This window comes from Trichomycterus rosablanca, chromosome 4 (genome assembly GCF_030014385.1).
Source record: "Trichomycterus rosablanca isolate fTriRos1 chromosome 4, fTriRos1.hap1, whole genome shotgun sequence".
Classification (NCBI taxonomy): Eukaryota; Metazoa; Chordata; class Actinopteri; order Siluriformes; family Trichomycteridae; genus Trichomycterus; species Trichomycterus rosablanca.
Window position 1 is genome coordinate 13,286,849 of NC_085991.1, and position 24,161 is coordinate 13,311,009.

General features: G+C 35.4%; 1 long non-coding RNA gene and 2 other non-coding genes across 3 annotated transcripts; 2 read left to right on the top strand and 1 right to left on the bottom strand.

Moving 5' to 3' along the window:
- The first annotated feature begins 12,686 nt into the window (after nucleotides 1-12,686).
- trnap-ugg (transfer RNA proline (anticodon UGG)) lies at nucleotides 12,687-12,758 on the top strand. Its single transcript has one exon. It is a non-coding gene; the product is annotated as a tRNA-Pro (tRNA).
- Nucleotides 12,759-13,040: 282 nt separating this feature from the next.
- On the top strand, nucleotides 13,041-13,112 carry trnap-agg (transfer RNA proline (anticodon AGG)). The gene has a single exon. It is a non-coding gene; the product is annotated as a tRNA-Pro (tRNA).
- A 4,295-nt stretch (nucleotides 13,113-17,407) lies between these two features.
- Nucleotides 17,408-18,993, bottom strand: LOC134311411 (uncharacterized). The gene is made up of 3 exons (XR_010011412.1): nucleotides 18,706-18,993; nucleotides 17,821-17,954; nucleotides 17,408-17,668 (listed from the first exon to the last, which is right to left on the bottom strand). It is a non-coding gene; the product is annotated as an uncharacterized LOC134311411 (long non-coding RNA).
- Nucleotides 18,994-24,161: the final 5,168 nt, after the last annotated feature.

Below are 24,161 nucleotides of genomic sequence, written 5' to 3' on the forward strand. Positions count from 1 at the left end.
ATTAATCAATTATCAGGCTTTTTAGATAAATCTAAAAAAACAACCATGAGCAATTGTAAATGCAACACTGACAGTTCCATTAGAAAAACCAAAAATGGTTCTTCTATCATTATGATGTCAAGCTTGTAACAATAGAAGAACCCTTTCGGTGCTATATAGAACCCTTAGAAAGGTTCTGTAAAGGTTTCATGGTTCTATATAGACAGGCAACCGCCCTAATTCAAACTGTAATTATTACTGAATGTACAGTATATACACTTGGGATATTATTAATTATGTAATAAACTATCTAGTACACTATGTAAGAAACACAAATCATCATCTAGTTATATTTTATATGTAGTGAACTTCTAGCGCACTATGTAGGGAACCTAAATCCGTTAACTAGTACGCTACCTAAAGCATTAGCATCTAGTGCACTAAGTAAGGAACATAAATTCTTTTCTAATATACAGTCTAGTGCACTGTAGGAAACAAATCTATTATCTTTCACACTATCTAGTGCACCATGTAGGGAACATTAATGTGTAATGTGTAACGCGAACAGTTAGCTTAGTAGCTCAGTTAGCAGCTCCTAAATACCATATCCTTTGGTGTGTGCGAGAGGTTTTTTAACGCAAAACTTACTTTCTCGCTCATCTGTTGGGACTTGTTTCATCTGTTGGCGTCTTTGGATCCTCTTTGAATGAGAACTGGCAGCAGAGGAACTCGATCCTTTTTTCATTTGTATCATCCATGGTTCTTCTTAGGAGAAAAAGACGTGCTGTACTACGATCATCAGTCCCGTAGGAGACGATAGCGTGCGGTATCAGTATATTCGCCTGTGATTGGATGTTTGTATAACATCGTCTGTGATTGGATCCTTATTTTTAGCGCCAAAATCTTTCGTTTGTATTTTTTTCTGGTCTAAATCGGCTAGAAGCAGATGGGACCATCTCTGCTAAGATTCACCAACAAACAGGTAAGAATATATTTGTCTCACCTGTAATTATGCATGATCTATTTAAAGATTGCAGGATAGATACCATGAGATAAATAAGGGGCAACATGAGCATGAATTAAACAATGGGCGACATGAATCTGCTTAAATTCTAAAATACTATTGTACATAAAAGCTATAATACACACATATATTTTACTACACATATATACTATATATACTACTTCTCTGGTGTGCACAATGCAGGGCTAAATTTCACTCCATGTATGGTTGTTATTGCAAGACTTCTTATGAACTGGTTTAATTAATTTTATTTATTAAAAGTTCGTTCGTTCATTAATTTTTTTGTGTGTATTTTGAATTCTGGTTTATTTTGTGTTGTATTTTAGTGTGCAGTCTTGCTAGTGTAAACAGTTATTTTTTATATATAAAATACAAAAATACAATTATACAGAGAACTGCTTGCAGCATAAAGGCATTTCAGAAATGTTCTTGTTAATTGTCTGTGCTCCCTTAGCAGAATGTCTCTGGAAACAAAGTTGCGTGCCAGGATTGAGGGAAAACAAACAAAACGCAAGACACTGAAGTTGATTAAGTGGTTGCAAAGGAAACACCTTCTGAAGGAGAAGCTTAGATGCCCTCTCTGCCACCACAAAATGAAAATGATATCTGTGACGAAGAAGGATCAATACAACTGGTATGTGATATGGCCTGATAATCTCCATGTCACTGAATAGAACATCATTACACTTAAACTAAGATTATCATAAACTAATTATAATTGTTTTTTCTTCTCATTATTATTATTATTATTATTATTATTATTATTATTATAATAATTATTATTATTATTATTATTATTATTATTGTCACTTGTATATAAAGATTAAAAAATCAAAGGCATGTTAAATTGCTGCTAAACTATTTAGTAATGCAAGGCAAAGTGTGTACAATATATCACAACAAGGTATAATGTAGAAATAATGTATGTTTGGCATGTTCACAGGTGCTGTAAAAGAGGAGGTCATGGCAGAGTCTCTAAAACCATCAGAGCTGGCTCCCTCTTTGAAAATTCGAAATAATCTCTGTTCAGTTGGATGAAGTATATTTACAGGTGCTATGATGTGTTTTGTATACCTACAGAAGTCTTGTCAAAGTATCCTATTACATTATTCTTTTCTACTCCAGATTCTCACAAGGACTCAGGCTCAGACAGATTGATATGATCAGTGATGACATTGCTAGCAGCTCCACAACACTGACTAAAATGGCAAGGTGCATTCGAGAGGTTTGTATTTGCTCAATAAACAGACAAAGAAGGAGGAACAGGCAGTGTCTTGGTGGTCAAAAAGAATTTGTTGTGATAGACGAGAGCTGCTTCCATCATCGGCGAAAGGTTTGTACACCTTTTCAGTTTGTTTATAATGTGAGCTTTTTAAAGACACCACTATTTTTTAGCCCATACATACTAGGCCTATCATAATCATTAAACCTATCATGCTTCATGCTATCATGCTTATGAGGGCGGCGCGGTAACTCGGGGGGTAGCACTGCACCCTCACAGCAACAAGGTCCTGGGTTCGATTCCCTAGGTGGGGCGGTCTGGGTCCTTCCTGTGTGGAGCTTGCATGTTCTCCTTGTGTCTATGTGGGTTTCCTCCGGGAGCTCTGGTTTCCTCCCACAGTCCAAAAACATGCAAGTGAGGTGAATTGGAGACACTGAATTGTCTGTGACTGTGTTTGATAGTGAACTTGAACTGATGAATCTTGTGTAATGAATAACTACCTGTCATAAATGTACTTGATGACATAATAAAAATTAATTAATTTAAATCCTATTCAATAAATAAATCATGCTTTTGAATGCATGTATTTTTGTTCATATTTATGAATAAAAGACAAAACACATTGTGTGTAAATTTAAAGTGGATATATGTATACCAATAACAATAGCATATGTATTTACATTTCATTCATTAAAATATTTTATATGAATGTTTTTTTTTTAAGAGAATCTTACAACAAACAGTGCTGGAGACATTATTAAGGTTTTTTTCTGTATAATTATCCATAAATTAAATTACACTATGTACCTAATTCCTAATATGACAGTTTAAAACCAGATGTACCATATTTTCTGTAATTTGTGTGCACTAAATTGATCATTTTTTTTTTTTTGTATGCACGGGGACGGTTTGGAAATACATGGAGAAGGAAGAAATGGGTCTTTGGAATGATGGGTGTCAAAGACAAAAGACGGAGACTGGTGTTAAAACTAGTGCAGAAACGATCAAGAAACCACCTTGTTCCTCTGATCAGAAAGCATGTTAAGGCAGGAAGCAGCATAATCAGTGATGAGTGGAGGGCATATAAGGCTGTGTTGAGGAACATGGGGTACAAACACTATACCACAAACCACAGCAGGTGGTTTGTGGATCCCCAGTCCGGTAGCCACACACAACACATTGAACGAGCTTGGGGGATTATCAAAGGACATATCTATAGACTGAGAGGAAATCGCACAGAGACTTTGTTAAAAGAGCACCTCAAGGTACTTGAATGGTCATCCTGGCTTGGCTCTCGTCATCCTGATGGGCCACTTGGACGTTTGTTCAAGGACATACAAAAAGCATTTCCAGTGTGAATGTTCACAATTTATTTCTTATATTAGCTAAATGTTAATGTTTGTAACTAATGTTTGTAAATAAATGGACTTTACAGTAAGTCTCTTTTTTGGCAGTTATAAGTGTTAATAACTCATTAACAAATGGTGACGTGTGTTACACTTTAAAATAAGGCTCCTGTTTTGCAGTTATAAGTGTTAATAACTCATTAACAAATGGTGAAGTGTGTTACACTTTAATATAAGGCTCCTGTTTTGCAGTTATAAGTGTTAGTAACTCATTAACAAATGGTGAAGTAAGTGTGTTACACTTTAAAATAAGGCTCCTGTTTTGCAGTTATAAACGTTAGTAACTCATTAACAAATGGTGAAGTGTGTTACACTTTAAAATAAGGCTCCTGTTTTGCAGTTATAAACGTTAGTAACTCATTTACAAATGGTGAAGTGTGTTACACTTTAATATAAGGCTCCTGTTTTGCAGTTATAAACGTTAGTAACTCATTTACAAATGGTGAAGTGTGTTACACTTTAATATAAGGCTCCTGTTTTGCAGTTATAAGTGTTAATAACTCATTAACAAATGGTGAAGTGTGTTACACTTTAAAATAAGGCTCCTGTTTTGCAGTTATAAGTGTTAATAACTCATTAACAAATGGTGAAGTGTGTAACACTTTAAAATAAGGCTCCTGTTTTGCAGTTATAAGTGTTAGTAACTCATTAACAAATGGTGAAGTGTGTTACACTTTAAAATAAGGCTCCTGTTTTGCAGTTATAAGTGTTAATAACTCATTAACAAATGGTGAAGTGTGTTACACTTTAAAATAAGTTTAAGATGGTTTAGATAGGTCACAGATATCTGAGAGTGACCTGCAGCAAACCAGAACCTGTGGCAACCATGAGGAAGATGTCAGTATGCTGAAAATGTCAAGGTAAAAATAAATATTGCTAAGACTTTAGAATGTGAATTTAGTCATTTCATATGTTGATGTTCGCCGCATTATCTTTAATGACTAAAAAAGGCGTCCTGTTGGTGGTTAAATGGTTAAACATGGTGGTTAAATGGTTAAACTTATTAACACATGATGAAGCTGACAGGTTTAATGCTGACTGATAGAGAAGAGAAAGCTAGATAAGTTCCTGACATGATATGAGGCTTAACATTACAGATTGATGTGGGTTCACTATTTGGCAATGATGTAGGATCACTATTTGGCAAGTGACACTCCGGTTGCCCTTTCTATTCATGCTTTATAACAGCTTATTAATGACTTATAAGGCATTTACAACCTATTTAATAACCCTTAATAAACGGTTTATTAACCCTTTATTAACCCTTTATAAACCCTTTATAAAGGGAGCCTTATTTTAAAGTGTAACCAAAACTTTTGATGTTAAAAAACATTGTTCTGTTAAAAGGCCCTTGTTCTGTCAGTCAACATTACCTGCCATTCAAGGATTGTGAGGTGGGGTAGGGAGAGATGTGTGGGGCTGGTGGGGGTCTGTGGTTGGGGTGGGCGTGTGGGGATGGGGTGTGTGGGGTGGGTGTGTGGGGTGGGTGTGTGGGGTGGGTGTGGTGTGTGTGTGTGTGAGTAGAATGGGGTGTGTGTGGGGTGGGAGGGAGGGAGGGAGGGGGGCTGTGAGGAACCATGGCCTGTCGGTCAAAATGATCTGTCAATCAAAACTAGTCTGTCATACACAGAGGGGGTCATAAATCAGGGGTCATAAATCATATTTTGACAGTTAGTGTAGGATATATACTACTCAAGTGTTTCTTAAGATGCAAATATAGAAGCTTGTCTTGCAAATTCCTATTCATATCCAATACTTACTATGTTGTTTCTATGTTGTATGTTCAGGAAAAAAATACAATCACAAAATTGTAGAACCAGATACAATATGTAATAAAAAAGGCTGACCTATAACTATTTAGCTATAAATTGTTGTTATTGTAAATGTATTGTATGTATGTACTAATATTATAAAGCTTACACTTCTACTATTATCAATAATGTAATATGCAAATAACAATAAGCTTTTAAAAAAGCTGTGAGTTGCTAGTTAGCAACATTACACTAGCCTTGAAAAAGGCTGTGAACCTTTCAAAGTTTAATATATTATATATAGTAATATAATATTATATCATGTAATATAATATAATATATAAGCCTTTGAAAAAACTATGAAAAGAATGTAACAGAATATATGCAATATAGTATAGTATAATGTATTATTAAAATATTTATATATATTATAAAATTATATAATGCAGTATAAAGGGCAATGAGCCTTTAAAAAGGCTGTTGGTTGCTAATCTGGTAATAGCAAGGTAAAAGTTGTAGTAAAAGCACAGAGCAAGTTCGCAAGCTGAACTGTCTGAATGTGAGGAGTTTTGATACTGGCAGAGGGTTTAATATACAGTATATCTTGCATATTCACTTGGAAGTTATCGCAACACCTGATTGGCTCAGCCCCGTGGGAATTTAGGGCAATGTAACAATTTTTCACCACTGAGTGAGAGAGTGGGGGAGGGGCAGCCACTATCTACTACAAAAAATGCTGTTTTGTGTGTGTGTGTGTGTGTGTGTGTGTGTGTGTGTGTGTGTGTGTGTGTGAGAGAGAGAGAGAGGCATGGAGAGGGAGACAGGGGGAAGGTTTTGAGTATATTAAAAATGCTGTGTTAATGATATTAAATCAAGTTTAATTATTGTCGAGACTCCTTCACACTGCCTTGAAACATGTCAAACTGTCATTGAATAGTCATTGAATAACAAGCTGAATAAAATATGTTTTCCAATAAATAATCCTCAAACAAAATATCAGGGTTACACGCATACGCAGCCACAGCTACTACAACAAAACAACTTGCTGTTTCATCATCTGTCACCAAACCAAAATTGTGCTACTCAGTAAAATTAGCTTGCAGTTCTGTTGTATGAAAAGGCACTTTTCCTTTCATGCATTCCTTTAGAGCTAGAGTGACCACTGGTCTCTTTACTGTTGTTTATTAAAGGGGAAACATGAAACTAGTCAAATGGCTTGTTGTTTTCACATAAGTGAAATCACACCCTTGGCCAAATTCACTCAATTTAATCGGTGTCAAAGATAGCATTCATCAGACAAATTGCTTGTCTTAAATTTAAATAATTGCAAAATTGCTAAATTAATTTGTGTCTCTGCGCTTAAGAGAAATTGAACATAATAATTTTGAAACAATACAAATTCAGAAACATTAAGTAAGGGCCTGAATCGCATATTTGCAACAAAACGTCTGTTATGAAATATGGTAGCTTGCCTGGCAATTTGTAGGTCCCTAGAAAGTCAAGGAGCCATGGTAAACGACTTCTATGGAAGTCAAGGGCCCCATAGCAGGGGCCCTCGTGATCAAGGGCCCTCTAATGGTATGCCCTGCACTTCTCTAGGGCCACCTGGTAGGGGCTCTCATAACCAGGGCCCTCTAAAAATATGCCCCCCTCTTTCCTAGGACCCCTAATAGCCAGAAGTCGAAGTCAGAGCAGTGCCACAACGCCTCATCCATTTTCATAAGGGGCCCAAAAGCATGGCTAGGGCCCCCAAAAGCATGGCTAGGGCCCCCAAGAGGCCCTGGGGTCAAAGTCCCTAATAGTCAGAGGATCCTTAAAATGGAGGGCCCTCGGAAATAAAAATATATTGTATCATAAATGTTGATAGGCATCGCAAAATGTTTTGGGCCCCTGGGCGCTGGCCCCACTGGCCCGGTCAGTAATCCAGCCATGTTTAGATCACCTTTTATGTTTTTAGGTTTGTTGTGTAGCTAATGATTCATGTCTGTATAAATTCATGCATTGCTTTGTTGAAATGTTGATTGGCATATACTAACACTTAACTACCAGTTTATCAGGACTTAATCAACAGTTTTAGTTGTTGTTCTTGAGAAGGTAAATGGAATCAGTATTCCACAGTTTTCTTGTCCTTTATGTTTCACACACAACATTAAATAAAGCTGGGAAAAGCATAACAAATGTATTGACATTTTTATTATACATAACCCATCACTGACCAACTATTATTTGGATGGTAGACTATTCTGAACACACCTGTGGCCTATCCTGGTAGTGACATGTTAAAGTGTGTTGCAACAGCATGAATGTTTCTGGCAAAACAGCATTGCTGAGATGTTGTAGTGTACACTTACCCGCCCTTTTATTAGCCATATCTACCTAGCAGCTCTACCTTGCTGTTGTACAGTTAGAGACTAGCACATCCATTGTTGACTGGATATTTTGGTTTGGTGCACTGCTTCTTAATTCTATTGAACTATCCATTTATTAATAAACTACATATTTACACATCATTAGTTAATGTATCTATGCATCGTGAACTTTGTCTACATTCAGCATGACTTCATGATGATGTGCCCCACCAAGTAAAGCCATGACATAATATACATTTACAAGTCATGTGTATATATTAATAAATCATTCATTAAGTATAAGTAACTTACAGATCAGTAAAATGCCTGCTAATAAGGTGCATATCTTTTGAAGTCCATCTATTAAAATGCACAACTTCCAAATGTTTCCTGCTACATAAAACATGAAATCATAAGAAACAAACTGAGCAAACCAGCATGACAGACTGAATGTTTTTACTTTATTGTATTTAGAACATATAAAATTATACTAAAACATCTCTACACATTAATAAAGACTGCTTTGTGCGAACAGTTACAGCCACAAAAAAACAGTTTTAAATAAGAAACTAATAGCTAAATCTTCTGTAATTTTTCAAAGATAACCAAGGCTATTTTTGGTACAAAGAAAATTATAAATATATATATAAAACTACACCATAACAATTGTCCAAAATATAAAAATAATGGCTATTTTTTGGAAATGCTTATTCCCATGTTCCCAACAGCTGCAGCTACAACCATACAACAAAAAGGATTGTACACATTATCTTTTCATAAAACAAAAATATATCAAAAGTTTTTGCCGCTTTATACTAAATTTGTAACTATGAACCACCAAGTTAAAATATTTTTGGACAGTACACTCACTTTTTGTTAATGTCAAGGAGATCACCTGTTTCTTTTAATGCACATATCTTGGTTTGATTTGGCTCCTGAGCACACTGATCTTCACAAAGCTTAGCAAACGTTTGTAAGTTGCTGCCTTTTTTTAAATTAACCTTCAGGGCAAGGAACATTTCAGGACTGACTGTGGCCAATTCCGCTATAGCGGCCTGATTAACAATTGTGTTTCTATCCACATTTATCCTGTTTTCCACATTTATGCCTCTGCCTTTGTCAAGCCTTTTTTCACCAGATCTAAGACTTTGTTGTATCTCTTGATGGAATCTTCTGATGTCCTTACTAAAAGAACAAATGTGCATTCCAAATTTCTGAAAAATCTTACCCAGGGGGATCAGATATAGTAAGAAAAGAACAAGACCCAAAACAGAGCCTTGAGTTTAGTTAATGGGAACTACTTGAACTGTGAATGAGCCATTTTTCAAGTAGGAGGAAAACCAACCTAGAGCTTTTCCCTGAATCCCAGCGATGGAGTAAAGATGCTTTAAAAGAATATTATGATCAATAGTGTCAAATGCTGCAGTTAAATCCAGTATAACTAGAATGACACAATGACTAGGATCAAGAGAAAGTAATAAATCATTAGTCAGTTTGAGTAGAGCTGACTCTGTACTGTGATGAGCCCTGAAACCAGCTGGAGATAGACAACCTTCTCTAAAACTTTTGATAAGAACGGCAGTTTGGAAATTGGTCTATAATTAGAGAAGGAGGTGGGATCTAGGTTTGATTTTTTGATGAGCGGGTGAGTGTTTAAGACACAATCATTAAGGCTACCGTTAATGATGGACAAAACACGAGGGCCGACAACGTCCCAAACACAAGTAAACGTGAAGGAATAACGTCCAGTGTGAAATTAGTAGCTTTATATGATTTACAATATCAATTAAAAAGGACAAAGTCACAGAGTCAAACTGGGTCAGAAAAGCAGAGCAGACCGTGAGCTCAGAGAGTTCATCATCTAATGTAGGGATGGCTGATCTGATCGACTCTGTTTTGTTGATAAAAAAGGTGGAGAAATTTCTCACATAGATCAGGAGCTCACTTAAGCTTTATAGTTATTTGACATCATTGCCTGAGGACTGAGAAAGCAAATGATATATAAAAAAATGTAAACATGCTTATAGCTCCCTCCTCTGAGAGAAGGTTTTTATACAGTGTAGTTGAATTTCCTGCTACTGTGGGCTGCAGAGCACAATAGTACAGAGCAGAGTCAGATACTGCAGCAGAGACGATCTCCAGTTCTACCTTCTTATTCATTTTGTTAAAATTGATGGACATTCTTGGGTCAGGTGATTGAGCCCTGGTGACAGAACCCTCATTAGTCAGCAGTAGAAACTCTGGTGTTGATCCAGGTTTTTGTCGATACCAGTGGAGTCTATTAAGTGATGATTCATATGTGCAGGATAGTGTGATGTTGCTGCCTTCATCTGATGTTAAACTGGGTTTATCTGCTGTAATACTCTCAGCAGCATCTGCTATAAAACATGTTAACAATATAGAACATTTATTTCATTTTAAATGTAAAACATTAACTAAAATTGTTTTAATACTTGTTATGGTGGATTTAATACAAACTTACTGAAATATGATACTTATTGTATAACACTTACCATTTTTATCAGTAATGAGTAAAATGAAGAGAAGGAGTAACATCATTGAGCTAAGTGTCAGTTTTACATCTGGCATACTAAAATTTGTCTATACTGTATGAAAGAACATAACCCCACCTCACCCCACCCCCAATCCATGTGCATTTATGTTAACCCTGCCTTCATATGTCATGCATCTAGATGCATCTGTTTCCAACATCTTAAGTAATCCATGCCATGAACTTTTGGAAACCAATGTAATTAATCATTAGTGTTTTAAATGCAAATGATGTAAATACAGCTAAAAAACAATAAAGTGCATCACAACCTAATGCAGGAACAAGTATGTGGACTCCTGACAAATGACTGTCATGCTGTTATTACTCTACATAATTGTGTTATTTACAATAAATAAACAGTGACTTACATCATATTTGGACATGACTAGGTGCATTCATGCCTCTAAATATTCGTAAAGCAGACGTTATAATTTAAATAGCATTTTTTTATTGTGTTTAAACAGTGTTATTAGATGTGGCAGTAGTAGATGATTTTTTTATGCTATCAGTTTAACTAGCTCAGTGTGTTTTAATTTCTAAATGGCTGTTGTGGATAAGTTGTAGATCAGTGGCACATGTTAATGATGTCATCAAGAGTAAGTGGCAATAAACGGCACTGTGTTGGAACATATCTTCGTGTGTTATTTGCTTTACACACAAACAATGTCCTTATTTACATTAAGTGTTATTTACATTAAGTGTTATTTACATTAAGTGTTATTTACATTGAGTTATTTACATTAAGTGTTATTTACATTAAGTGTTATTTACATTGAGTTATTTACATTAAGTGTTATTTACATTAAGTGTTATTTACATTAAGTGTTATTTACATTGAGTTATTTACATTAAGTGTTATTTACATTAAGCAACAGTATCAGATTGGATTACACGTTTTTTTTCCTGCCCAGGGCTTTTGGGAGGCTGAACCACAGAAATTAATTATTGAAATGAATAAATGCATACATTAAAGAGGGTCCATGTGCTACATTTTCCTGTATTATAATTATACAGTTAGCATTACTGTATACTTAAAAATACATAATTAACATTTATTTTGTTCAGACAACAGACACACAACTACACCAATAACAAAAACACAAAACCTAATGTAGGATTTATAAAAAGCACTATGAAACAATTTGTCTTAAATTATTTATAATTACTCATTAATTAATAACAAATAAAATGTAATACCTACTGTAATAATAGTATTACAGTAGTCTGTAAGCAAAGAATAAGGTTATATTAAGGTTAACATTATATATAGAACTATAACATTTTATTATATTAATATAATATGATTATATCAAGTTCTATTAACAATATTTTTCATCATGTATCACATGTAATGTAGGTGTTTGGTTTTTGTACAGTATAGAATGAGTTCCTGTCACTGTGGGCCGCAGAGCACAGTAGTAGAGAGCAGAATCTGATACTGCAGCAGAGATGATGTTCAGATCCACTCGATTTTTATCTTCATTTATCTTTGCAGAAAATTTAGAACCTGCAGCTTCTTTTTGATATTCAGCAACCAGAATAATGAACTCTGGTCTGAATGTGGAGAACTGACGATACCACAGCAGGTTATCATTTCCTGATCTACTGTAATTACAGGATAAAGTAACAGAGTTTCCCTCCAAGACATTTTCAGTGGTAGAAATTGGTGTAATAGTCTGTGCAGAGGTATAAACTTTAAAAAAAAAAAGAAAAATAAATGTTAATTTAATTAAAAACAAATAGAAAACATTAGATTATTAAAAATACATTAGATATAATAGTATTTCTCACCTAAAATGACTGAAAGAAGGCAAACAAATCCAAGCAATGCCATGACTGAACTGCAGACTAGTGCAGCTTAAAGCCTGCTATCATTCTTATACGTTTGAATCACTTCATTTCTTCAGCTTCTCTTTCCAACAGTGCAGCTCTGTTACAGTGTTTAGTAAAATGTAGATGGAGTCTGCCATCATGTGTTTACTTTCCTTCCTACATCTGTGTGCAGAAAAAAAACAACTATTTTCGATCCCTTCTTTAATCCCCTGCTCTTTCACTAAAGAATGTTGACTTATCAAAATGTCTCTTCAAAATGTATCACAGTGTGCAATTAGAAATCAAAGGTGGCATTAAATTGGTAAACATGTAAAGCCTGTCTAATTACATGGGGTTACAAATGTACTTTATGAAAACAGCACAAAGCTTTCAAATGCTTCCCAGTCCTGACAGTTGACTAATTAAAATAAGTTTTTACTATTTGGAGCCTTTAAATATTTTTCATGTTTTAACTCTTTAAAAAGAGGTTATAACCAGTCTATGTACTGATACTGGAGGTTTTGATAGTTTTGTAATGCAAGTACCGACCACACTTACCAGCTCAACAGACAACATAGACCCTTGTTCCTGCTGGCTTGTTGGTCTAGGGGTATGATTCTCGCTTTGGGTGCGAGAGGTCCAGGGTTCAAATCCCAGATGAGCCCTTGTTGAACTATACAAAAACTTATGAAGTGTCCCGTTATCATTTAATGATCAAACAAAAATGACACATGCTGATACACTGGTAAAAGTTGGTGAGCTTATGCGGATGCAAATACCCTTCATGCCTTTAATGACACCTCATGCTTAAACTGTTAGAAATGCTTTAATGAAGCTCTGCATTGAATTTTGTTTTGTCATGAATAAACTTCCCAGTGCAACCAGTCAACATGGTTTTGATGCTAAGCCACAGTGGTCAAAGAAATGCCCTGGCGTTTGTCCTGACTGGCTCACTGGTCTAGGGGTATGATTCTCGCTTAGGGTGCGAGAGGTCCCGGGTTCAAATCCCAGATGAGCCCTTGTTTATCCATGTTTAATTCATCAACTACCTCTTCAGGTTTTAATCCCAGTGTGCAAATGGAAATGAAATGGAGAGATTAAATGGCAAAACTTGAACAGCTTTCTACGTAGATGCCAGACCACATTATTAAAATTCTAACCTTTAGTTTAAACTTTGTCCTCATACAATTAAAACAAACAAAAAACCTTTATAAAATCATGCTGCCAGAGTTATTCTAAAAGCCATTGAGAGGTTTTGTGAATCCATGTTTAAATGTAAAGCACTGTCATTGTGAAGGAAAGTCAAACAGTGCAGAGTATGAAGTCAACACGACAAAGAAAATCTCATGTCAACGTAAATTTCTTTCAATCTTTAGTATTAATAACCGATAACACAAAACATCATAACATTTGTTTTATGTAGAAAAAGAAATAAATATTACTAACTTTATTATTAGAATATTAAATGCTAATATTTTTTGCCACTGAACTAAATTGTTTTATTTGTATGTAAAAAAAAAAAAAAAAAAACACATTGAATTAACTGATCAATGACATGTAAATTAAAGTTTATTTAATTATTTAAAAAATGTTGACCTAAAGAATTTTAACTTTAGTTATTTGGTTACTGTAATATTTGGGTAGGATGGTTTGTTCAGGATTTGCAATTCTTGGGTAAATTTAGGGAGGTGTCTTTGGGTTTGATTCTCGCTTTGGGTGCGAGAGGTCCTGGGTTCAAATCCCGGAAGAGCCCTTGTTTAGTTGAATACTTCGTTGAACTATACAATAAACTCAAGTGTCTCAGTAAAATCTAATGATCAAACAAAAATGACACATGCTGATGTAACAGTGTTAAAAGATGCTCATGTTTATGTGTAAAGTTTGTGAGATTCCTGCAAATGGTCTTTTGGTCATATGCCACCAGTACCTTTTTCTATTAAGCTAATTGAATGCTCGGAGATCCGCAGCAGATAGAATGAGCACTGCTGTGGGTAAGTTAGTCTAAGCAAAGCTCCCGAAATACTCTTAAATATACTGTAGACTGTGTACTTTTATTAAGCTAGTAACTGTTCAGCTCTGCTATATTTTGTTCATTAACAGTATGTAGATGAACATTTATGAGCTGGTTGTGAATACAGGCTATTTTACACTCTTTTAATCGAAGTTTGTAAATCACACGTGCTCAGTCACTGATTAGCCTGTTCTGTTTAGGCTGGCTAGCTGACCATTCCGTTGACTTTATGTGGTTGCTGAACTCGTTGCAGGTGGGTTTGTTTATTTTGTCTAAACAATTTATTATTTATTTTGTCACTTAAGTATACGTTGTAAAAAATGTTTTGGCTTTGCCGCCATTGTAGTATTTTGAAAAAATACAAAAATGGATGGTGTGGTAACAATATTCACATGTAATAAGAAATATAGAGATATGCATTTATTATTTATTATCATTATTTTAAGTATAAAAATAACTATATTAGATTGCTATAATAGATATTAGAAGCTATAATAGATAATATACTAGAAGCTATAGATATTAGGAGCTATAATATGTATTATATTTATGAATATGGAATTATATGTATTATGCATATGTATTTTAATTATTATATAAGAATATATGTAATTATATGTATATTATTATACTGTACAATCATTGGTTTGATAATTTTATGTTTATTATATAAAGAAAACTGTAAACAGCCGCAGCAGATAGACTGAGCACTGCTGTGGGCTGGCTAGCTGACCATTCCATTGACTTCATGTGGTTGCTGAACTCGTTGCAGACAAATAAAAAAAAGCCTTCATCCACCAACCAGTGTCTGTGATTGAGGACGGGACGAGACACAAAAGGTCACACTGTCATTGAATACATTCACATTTACGGAAATGGCTTTCACTGTTAGAAAGTCTCTCATCCTCACAGCTCATCATAGAAACATTTAGTTTTTCTTTTTCGGGTCAAACATTGTTTGGATTCCAAATTTCTCTGCAATTCCACAAGCAGTTTCTGTTGCTTTGTTAAAGTCTGCTCTAAATTTTGATACGGCATTAGCTGCAGAATTAAACAAATTGACTGACTTTTGGATATCTGCATCTTTTGCTTGTAATAACTTGGAAACTGTGTTTATGTTTTCCTGTACTTTTGTCTGAAGGACAACAAGAATAATGAAGCTAAATTTTTCCAGCTTTTTCTTCAACGGTACTGGAGAGCAACAAGGGAGTCATTCCTTGAGGACCAACATGTGGGACACAGACGCTTCAGCGTTAACTTGAAATGCTGTGATAAATCTGATGAAATCATGCCACTGAGCACTGACCACCTTTTTACACTGTGACCAAAGAAAGTACAAGTGCCTCTACAGTGTTATAAAACTCTCTGATTTCTGGTATATTTTTCACTGAATCATTAAGAACTAGATTAAGATTGTGTGCAGCACAATGAACATAATATGCTAGAGGCTCCGTTTCAGCAATTCTGGCCTGCACACCTGAATAGATTCCACTCATATTGGCCGCCCCATCATATCCTTGTCCACGACATTTGCTGAGATCAAGGCAATTATTTTCAATACTTTCCAAGATTTTCTTTTCAAGTTCACAAGCTGTTGTATCAGGTGTTTCTTCAAATCCCAAGAACACAATGTTGGATTATTGTTGCAGTCTTTCTTAATAGTTACATATCTGTAGACTTGGCTGAGCTGATCCTTTTTGGATATATCTTGAGTGGTGTCCATGATCACAGAAAAGAAGGAAAACATCACTAATTTCAGCTTGGAAATCCTGCTTCACATGCTGTGCTATAATGTAGATGAACTCATTCTGGTGGTTTCATAATGAGATCTTTAAGGACCACATCATAACCTGCGAGTAGTTCAGTAATGGCGAGAAAGTTCCCACTGTTTGGTTGTCCCAAGATCTCTCTGTTAAAGCTAAATTGCAAGTGGCCAATGTAAGAGTAACATTCACAATTGGTTCTAAGACATTCCTCCAATAATTAGCAGCATTCCTAACATCTCTTTCTGTACATTCATCTATTCTCCCATGTTGTTTCCATTGTTCATAAATTACACATGCACCTACATGAACCTGGGACTGCACATGTTTATCGATTTTCTCCGACAGGTGGCGCCAATTTCTTACACCGTTCACCCATGCATCATTGTAGAAAGAGGCACTGTGATCTGCAGTCAGCATGGCTTACAGTAAGCACAGTCTAATCTCGGTGAATAACACAGCCAAGTACATGGCAGTTTTACCCCAGCCTTGGTGGTGACTGTGTAGAAACTCTCAGAAAAACATTGGTGAGTTCATGTCGTGGAGGGAGCTACAAAATACATTTAAATCTGGCAGCAGAGCTTTTAACAATGACTTTACACCTTTGTTGAGCTTTGGTGAGCTAGCCATGATATTTCTACTTATTTACCTTCTTTTACATGGTCACTTCGGTTTGTGGAAATAAATGGTAATGAGGAGGACATGTTTTACTGTTTTTTTTCATTATCTCAATGAGACGCATTCAGAACGTTGAAAGGAAAACTGACAGCATGGGACATCACAGCATGATTCTGAAAATATTATTTTGTGAGCTTAATGGATACACTGACAATTGTTTACTTTCTTTTAATTAGCCAGCAGTTAGAAGGAGGTGACAGTCAATGAAGTTTGGGTGCACTGGAGGCACTTTATGCATGTTTTTGTTTCCTAATAAATTAATATGAAAACTCAAGATCAGTAGAAATTAGACATAGGGATATATTTACTCCAAGAGTACCTCCAACAATCAGAACTGGTCATCCAGGTCGCCCTCAGTACAATATACTACATAAACAAATTACCTACTGTTTGTCTCTTGAAATGAGTTGTTAGAATAGCTGTATGCTTTGGAATCAGCAGGAGGACATTGTACAGGCACAGACAGCAACTTCAAATTGGTTAACTGACGTATACAGCAATGTCTGATGCGGCTTTGGCTGACATTGTTAATAAGATTCTTCAAACCACCCCAAATGCAGATGTAAGGTACATGCTAGGAGGACTACAGTCTTGCAACATCAGAAAACAGCGCTGGCATGTGAGACGTTGCCTGCAACTGCTTGACCCAAATGGACATGCCTTCCGTCACGGGCGTGCAATTGGCCAAAGAATTTACAATGTCCAAACTCCCAATTAGTTATGGTTATTAGAGTTATTTGTGATAGTAATTAAAACTTCATAAAGTATTTCTGATAAATGGAACAATGCAGTAATGTGAAAAAATGAGGACACCCCATTTAATATTTAGATATTTATTACCAAGTTATGGACAGGTCAGGAAATCACTATTAGACTGGTTAACAAAGATCTTGTTCCCAAGCAAACAAATGTTTCTTATGTATTGTTGCATGCAGAAACCAAATATTTCAGAACTCAACAGCAAATAATCTGTCACTCAGGTGGATTTAGGTATCCTTAGCCCTTGTAGTCATACAATGACTGGTGTGACGGCCAGTGGTAGTTCTGGGGTCACTAGATGCTGTTGTAGTGTCAACCTCCACACAACTGTCGTCTAAATCTGTGGTGTCAAACTAAAAACAAACTAAACAAACACACACACAAACACACACACAATGCATTTAGAACATTTAGAAAATGTTAGTTTGAAGTTTAGCTCATTGCCAAACCATGAAAAATATATGCTACAAATTGCAATATAAACATACTGCTTACATTATTTTTTAAATAACATACCGGAAATGCGTAATGGTCTAATGTACACTGCCTTTAATGTAAATATCTTGTGAATCATAAAGCCATTTAATTTCTGGCTCTCGTGCAACTTTGATGAAACCAGTTTGTTTCCACATGCCATTAGAAGTTCAATACTGAAAACATAAGAATTGAATTTAGTTTCAAAACCAGTCTATAGCAATTCACCCAATACAATCAAATATTTAGAGAACAGTTACTCAAAAGAGCTTTGTCTCAATCTATAATGAATTACATAACTTTTCTGTAATAAAAGGAATATAACAAACTTTAATAGTGCAAGTGACTAAGTTAGAATGAGCACTGAAACAGATTTTGAAATGTTAGACTGTAAGTCTGTAGCTTTCATGTGCAGCAGCTTGTTTATGATTGTGTATATAAAATGAATCTATATATTTTATTTTACTTATTAAGATAACCTACATAAAGAACAGTCTATGTAAGTAGGTATACTAAGTGATGTTACAGAATACCCACAGTGCTCATGCAGTTAGCAATCAGAATGAGAAATAAAAACATGTAGCTGTATTAGTGATTTTTTTTCTAAAAAGAAAACAAATCTCTTAGTTCCATGTAATTCGACTTAAAAAAAAATCTAATGTAGTGACACACCAATGTAGAGCAACTACAGCCATCAAAACGATAAAGTAATTTTATTTATTGTTCTTTAAGAAAGCTTCCAAAACAGAGTTTCTTATAAATTTGCTTTATGAGAACTCACTTACTTAGTTTGGCATTACTAGAACGTTTAAAAAGTGTAATTTGCAGACGGTCCCTTACAAAGACGAATATTCATTAAATATCCTAATCTAAAACCAAATCTAGCACAAGCTAAATGACTTGTTTCATCATATTCAGTGAACTCACCTCTTCCCTGACTCTGAAGCCTCTGTTCTCTGTGGTTAAGTCTGATATGGAGGTCGCATCACTTGGCTGATGATTCAGATATAAAGCTTCACCGCATTTCTTCCTCAGCGGCCGCGTTTAGACTCCTGTGGGTGGCTGTCGGGTTTGAACCCACATTTCTAACATTGATGTGGCAATGGTGGGAAAGTTTAAAATGTTGTTTAACAGGCCGATGGCTCCATTGATTCACTCTCGGTCCACTATCCTCTCCTATCAGTAATAATGAGGAAGGCGGGACATGTCCTAGAAATCCCACGTCTTCTACCAATCAGGTCCTGATAATTCAATATTATTTCCGTTTCAATCAAACTCGCTTCCGTTTCAATCAAACTCTTTCACACATACAACTATTCTTATTCACATGTCCTATCATTCTTTCTTGCATTCACTGTCATTTTCTTCCTTAAACATGATTATTTGCATTCACATACACTATTTAATACGCTTACTGGACAAGTATCCACAAAAAATGTTACCTTGACTCTCGGCCATCATCAGACATAGCCAATCATGTCTGTACGTAAATGCCCGCCCGGTCAATAGCACCTCTGTGGATTCAAACTCTGGATCTCAGCAGTAGTGGCCTAGTGTAAATAATCTCTATGCCACCTGAGTCCTCTGGTAAGGGGATGTGCATCTAAATTAATCAATGCATAAGTTAGATGGTATGTACTTGTTTCTTACAGTGTAACTAACTTGTTGTATTTTGTAATTTTAATTACTTTAAGATGTCTTGTTAAAGTAAAGCTGATTATGGTCATAGGTAATTTTTTTAAAAGTAGATGTTACATTTAGATATTAATTTAAAAAGAGGAGGCTATTACCATATCTTCATTAAACAATGGTATAAACAGCTATAATGCAGTCTTAATAGGAGAAACTGGGTGTGTTGTGAATTTATGATGAGGAACTTTGATCAGTGGTTTAGGATAGTGCTAAAGAGGATGTAGTGCAGGTAGTTCCAATGTCGATTTCCTAATCTAAACTTGCCAAATGTATGGACATAGGAAGGGAAAACCTTCAGTAGAAGGTTCTGTCTGATTAATTTGGTCCTAGAAAATCTTTCATATTAAAATGATTCATTTAATATCACAAAACATTTAGCCAAACTCACTTACAGCTTTATCAGTGTTTTATCATAGAATTATTTTAACATTTTTAATATTGCAGATGCAGAAAGTTTTGTTTACGGTTAGATATTGATGCTTTTGTCTCCCTCTGTGTTTTAAAAGTAATGCAGCTACTGATAAGTACTAAATACAAGCTAAAGGACGTCACAGCACAGTAAAAACCACATCAATATTTAAATACACATTTATTGCAAGGTACATCAGAAGCTTCATTTCACTGAGTAACCAAAGTGTTAGAATTTAATTTAAGTGCAATAACTTTATTTAAATATGTGCAATACCTGCTGTACTTTGTACTCTGTGTAATACATTGTAAAACTGTGCAATATTTGCTTAACATTTTTTAACGGCTGCTTATGTAAACACTTTGCATTTTTATATTCTTGAAAGCTGCTGTAACACTGCACATGCATATCTATGTTTTTTTTTTTTTAAGTATATTTACAACTGTTTGTTATATTTAGTTTATTTTTTACTCATTCTTTACTTCCAAAGTTTGTTGTTTTACATAAAATTGAGCTCCTAGTGTGCAGAAAATTGTTTTATTTACAGTTTACATTCTTTACTACATTATTAAAATGTTACAAAATATTATAAGTATATATTTATAATATTATTTATCACTATTATAATATGATTCTGATTATTATTGGGTTGTTTGAATGAGTGTATTGAATGAGATGTGCAGCATATTAGAGGTAAAGTGCTGCTGCTGCTGCTGCTGTTGTTGTTTTGATTTAAATGCTGGAAGGTTCGAACAGAATCATCGTCAGTCTGTAGAGAGAATTTTGACTTCAGTCGTCGACGGAGCTTCACCAGAGACGGACGTGTTCAGCTTTGCTCTCAGCAATCATCGCTTTTCTCACACACAACATGGCTTTTCTGTTTCAAACTTCACATTTGGTTTGTGTTGGTGGTCTCACAGCCGCAGCACTCACCTCTTATCTTCTCCTCCGCAGGTTTCAGCAAAAAAAGCCCCCGAGTCCGGAGCGAGCAGTTCAGGTGGCCGCTGTCCGAACTGAGCTCGAGCTTATCGGGGGTCGGTACCGTCATCTAGCGCCGCTAACCGCTAATGTCAAATAAAGCCATTTAACTCCCCCTCACTGCTGAAAAGAGAGAGAAATATTAGTGCTAACATTAACTGTTTCAATATCAAAACATTCACAGTGCTTTTAAACTAAACAGTGTGTAGAATTAGTACCTATTTTATGTACTAGTACTATCAGTATGCATACTGTTCACTACAGTAGTGTGTGTGATTATAATACAGCATGTTTAAACAGGATCATCTCACTGAACTCACTATAGTCACAAGCACACATTCATTACATGTTTTTGTAAACATTACATTCTTAATATTTAAACAATGTATGATTATCAATTTAATGCAATTAATAAAACTATATTGAAAGCTTATAATTATTTTTATCATTACTTTCATACCAATCTATTTAATTTCAAATGTTATCAGACTAAAACACCAAAACACCTTTTTAATTAAGTTTTCTGTCTGTTTTTCACACCACCAAACATTTAGAATATTTAAAAACTGACTAATGTCTACAACATGAAATTCTATCGTAAGCCTAATTATTTTTCTTATGTTTGATTATGAACACAGATCTACAAGAACCGGCTTTACAAGCAGCGGGTGCAGCCACCAACCATCAGGTATGCATTTTGATTTAATTAAATATATGAAAGAGTAAGAACTGAACAGAGGAAATCATAACAGACAGTGGCATGGCTCTGTATGTAGTATTTCCTATAAATATAGATTTATTTATTTTATTAGGACACTGCTGCACTGGGAGAACTGGTGGAGAACTCTGGACCTCTGATCCAGTTTAAAGTAAGTTCAGTATCTCTTAGCATAATTGACTCTTTATTTTCTCACACCTTTATGGGTTATTCATTTCTTCTTTGTTCTGCTTCTCAGAATTACCCACAGGACAGCGAGCGTGCAAACAGGATGTTTGCTTACATTTTCTCCCAGAACTTCTTTAATGATCAGCAGGTTTTGATCTGTTCTGTCTGTACTCTTATATACATTTCCTTAACATTATAATTGATCACCTCTTCTTTTTAAAGCAGGTGGAGGTGAAACTGCAGCACAAGTCGTGCTATTCTGGCCTTAAGTCTGAGCATTGGTGGGTGCTCAGCAATGAGTTTTACAGACTCTACCCAGGGGTAAGTATTGAGAAGTAGACGAATCAATTACTGCTAACCCATCAAGTTTGTTAATTCCAGCTAAATGCATGAAAAAATGGTGGGTGTGCAGTGATAACATTTGTTACATTTAAATTATTGATGCATAACTATATATAATAAAAATCACATTTGCTTGGTAAAAGTTTATAAAAAGCAGCATGTGTGCTGTTAAAACATGTTTATTTTTAATACATTTTGAACAAAAGTTGCTTTATTTTGTTTGTTTTGTAGCTTCCTCCCTTGCATGAAGGCACGGTCAGAGCTGAGGCCTGCATTAAAGTAAGGCTGATTATTTTAGCCATTGGACACATTTGTTAGATTTCTTGAGTGGCTTTTTAGTTGAACTGTGAGATAAACACAACCTCTGCTGTTAAAGCGGGTTGGACACCACATCTCTGAGGTGTATGTCAACCTCAGAACTGAGAGGACCCCGCCCATAGAGGTGCAGGGAGGCTTTTGGGTAAGAGTTTCTCTGAAGTGTCTTTTGATCTCTAATGAAATGTTCTTTCTTAATATCTGATCCTGCTTCAACCTGGTCTAAGCATTTTTATTTATAATTCTGGATGTGTTACAGCAAAGAACAATGAGCCAGACCTACAAAGGCGTGGCAGTGGGAGAAGATGGTCGCTGGCATTCTTCAGAGTCCAGTGACATCTACATTTATCAGATGCCGCTGATAACTCCAGCATTCACCAGACCACCAGGCCCACCTCCAGGCTTTTATTAAATCATTTTATTCTTTATATTTAAGAAATAATATAAAAATATTAAAAATATAAATTAAATAATATACAGTACATTATATTTCATTTTACTTCATTTTAAAATAACCTGTTTAACAATCTTTTTTTCAGGGGTGAAGAGGACTTCATTAGGAGTATTTTGACATTTAAATTTATTAACTACTCTTACTTCTAAATTCTAATAATTCGTCTACCCAACTTACTATCAGTTCATTTGTTTTTAATCCATTAATTCATCCGTCCATATTTTCTTACAACTATTAATTAGGGCTGGACAATATTTGGTAATAGCAGTAATTGGCTTTTGCACTGCTAACATTGTAGAAGCCTAAAATATTGGCAGATGTGGAGTCTTTTTAAAAATATTAAATCAAAAGAGTAAAAGCTTTATTCTGTTTTTAATCTTACCAAACTCACAGTTCCCAAATAAATGTAGTTCAAATAAATGTAGGCCAGAATTGAAATTATTTAAAGCATTTCAATTATCAAGTTCAGTAGTTTTAAAATATTGCGGCTGTTCGTGTAGTATTAAATTTACAATTTGCTATTTTTATTTAGGTAAAGAATCCAAACATTTATTTACCCATCCAGCCGTTCGTCCATCCTTCTTTTCCCTTTGTTCTTTCTTTACTCTTCTACCCCCATCTATTTTACCATTCTATCTTCAGTCCTTTCTATCAGCCAGTAGAAAGGATCTATCTATATACAGGGGTTGGACAATGAAACTGAAACACCTGTCATTTTAGTGTGGGAGGTTTCATGGCTAAATTTGACCAGTCTGGTGGCCAATCTTCATTAATTGCACATTGCACCAGTAAGAGCAGAGTGTGAAGGTTCAATTAGCAGGGTAAGAGCACAGTTTTGCTCAAAATATTGCAATGCACACAACATTATGGGTGACATACCAGAGTTCAAAGGAGGACAAATTGTTGGTGCACGTCTTGCTGGCGCATCTGTGACCAAGACAGCAAGTCTTTGTGATGTATCAAGAGCCACGGTATCCAGGGTAATGTCAGCATACCACCAAGAAGGACAAACCACATCCAACAGGATTAACTGTGGACGCAAGAGGAAGCTGTCTGAAAGGGATGTTCAGGTGCTAACCCGGATTGTATCCAAAAAACATAAAACCACGGCTGCCTAAATCACGGCAGAATTAAATGTGCACCTCAACTCTCCTGTTTCCACCAGAACTGTCCGTCGGGAGCTCCACAGGGTCAATATACACGGCCGGGCTGCTATAGCCAAACCTTTGGTCACTCGTGCCAATGCCAAACGTCGGTTTCAATGGTGCAAGGAGCGCAAATCTTGGGCTGTGGACAATGTGAAACAT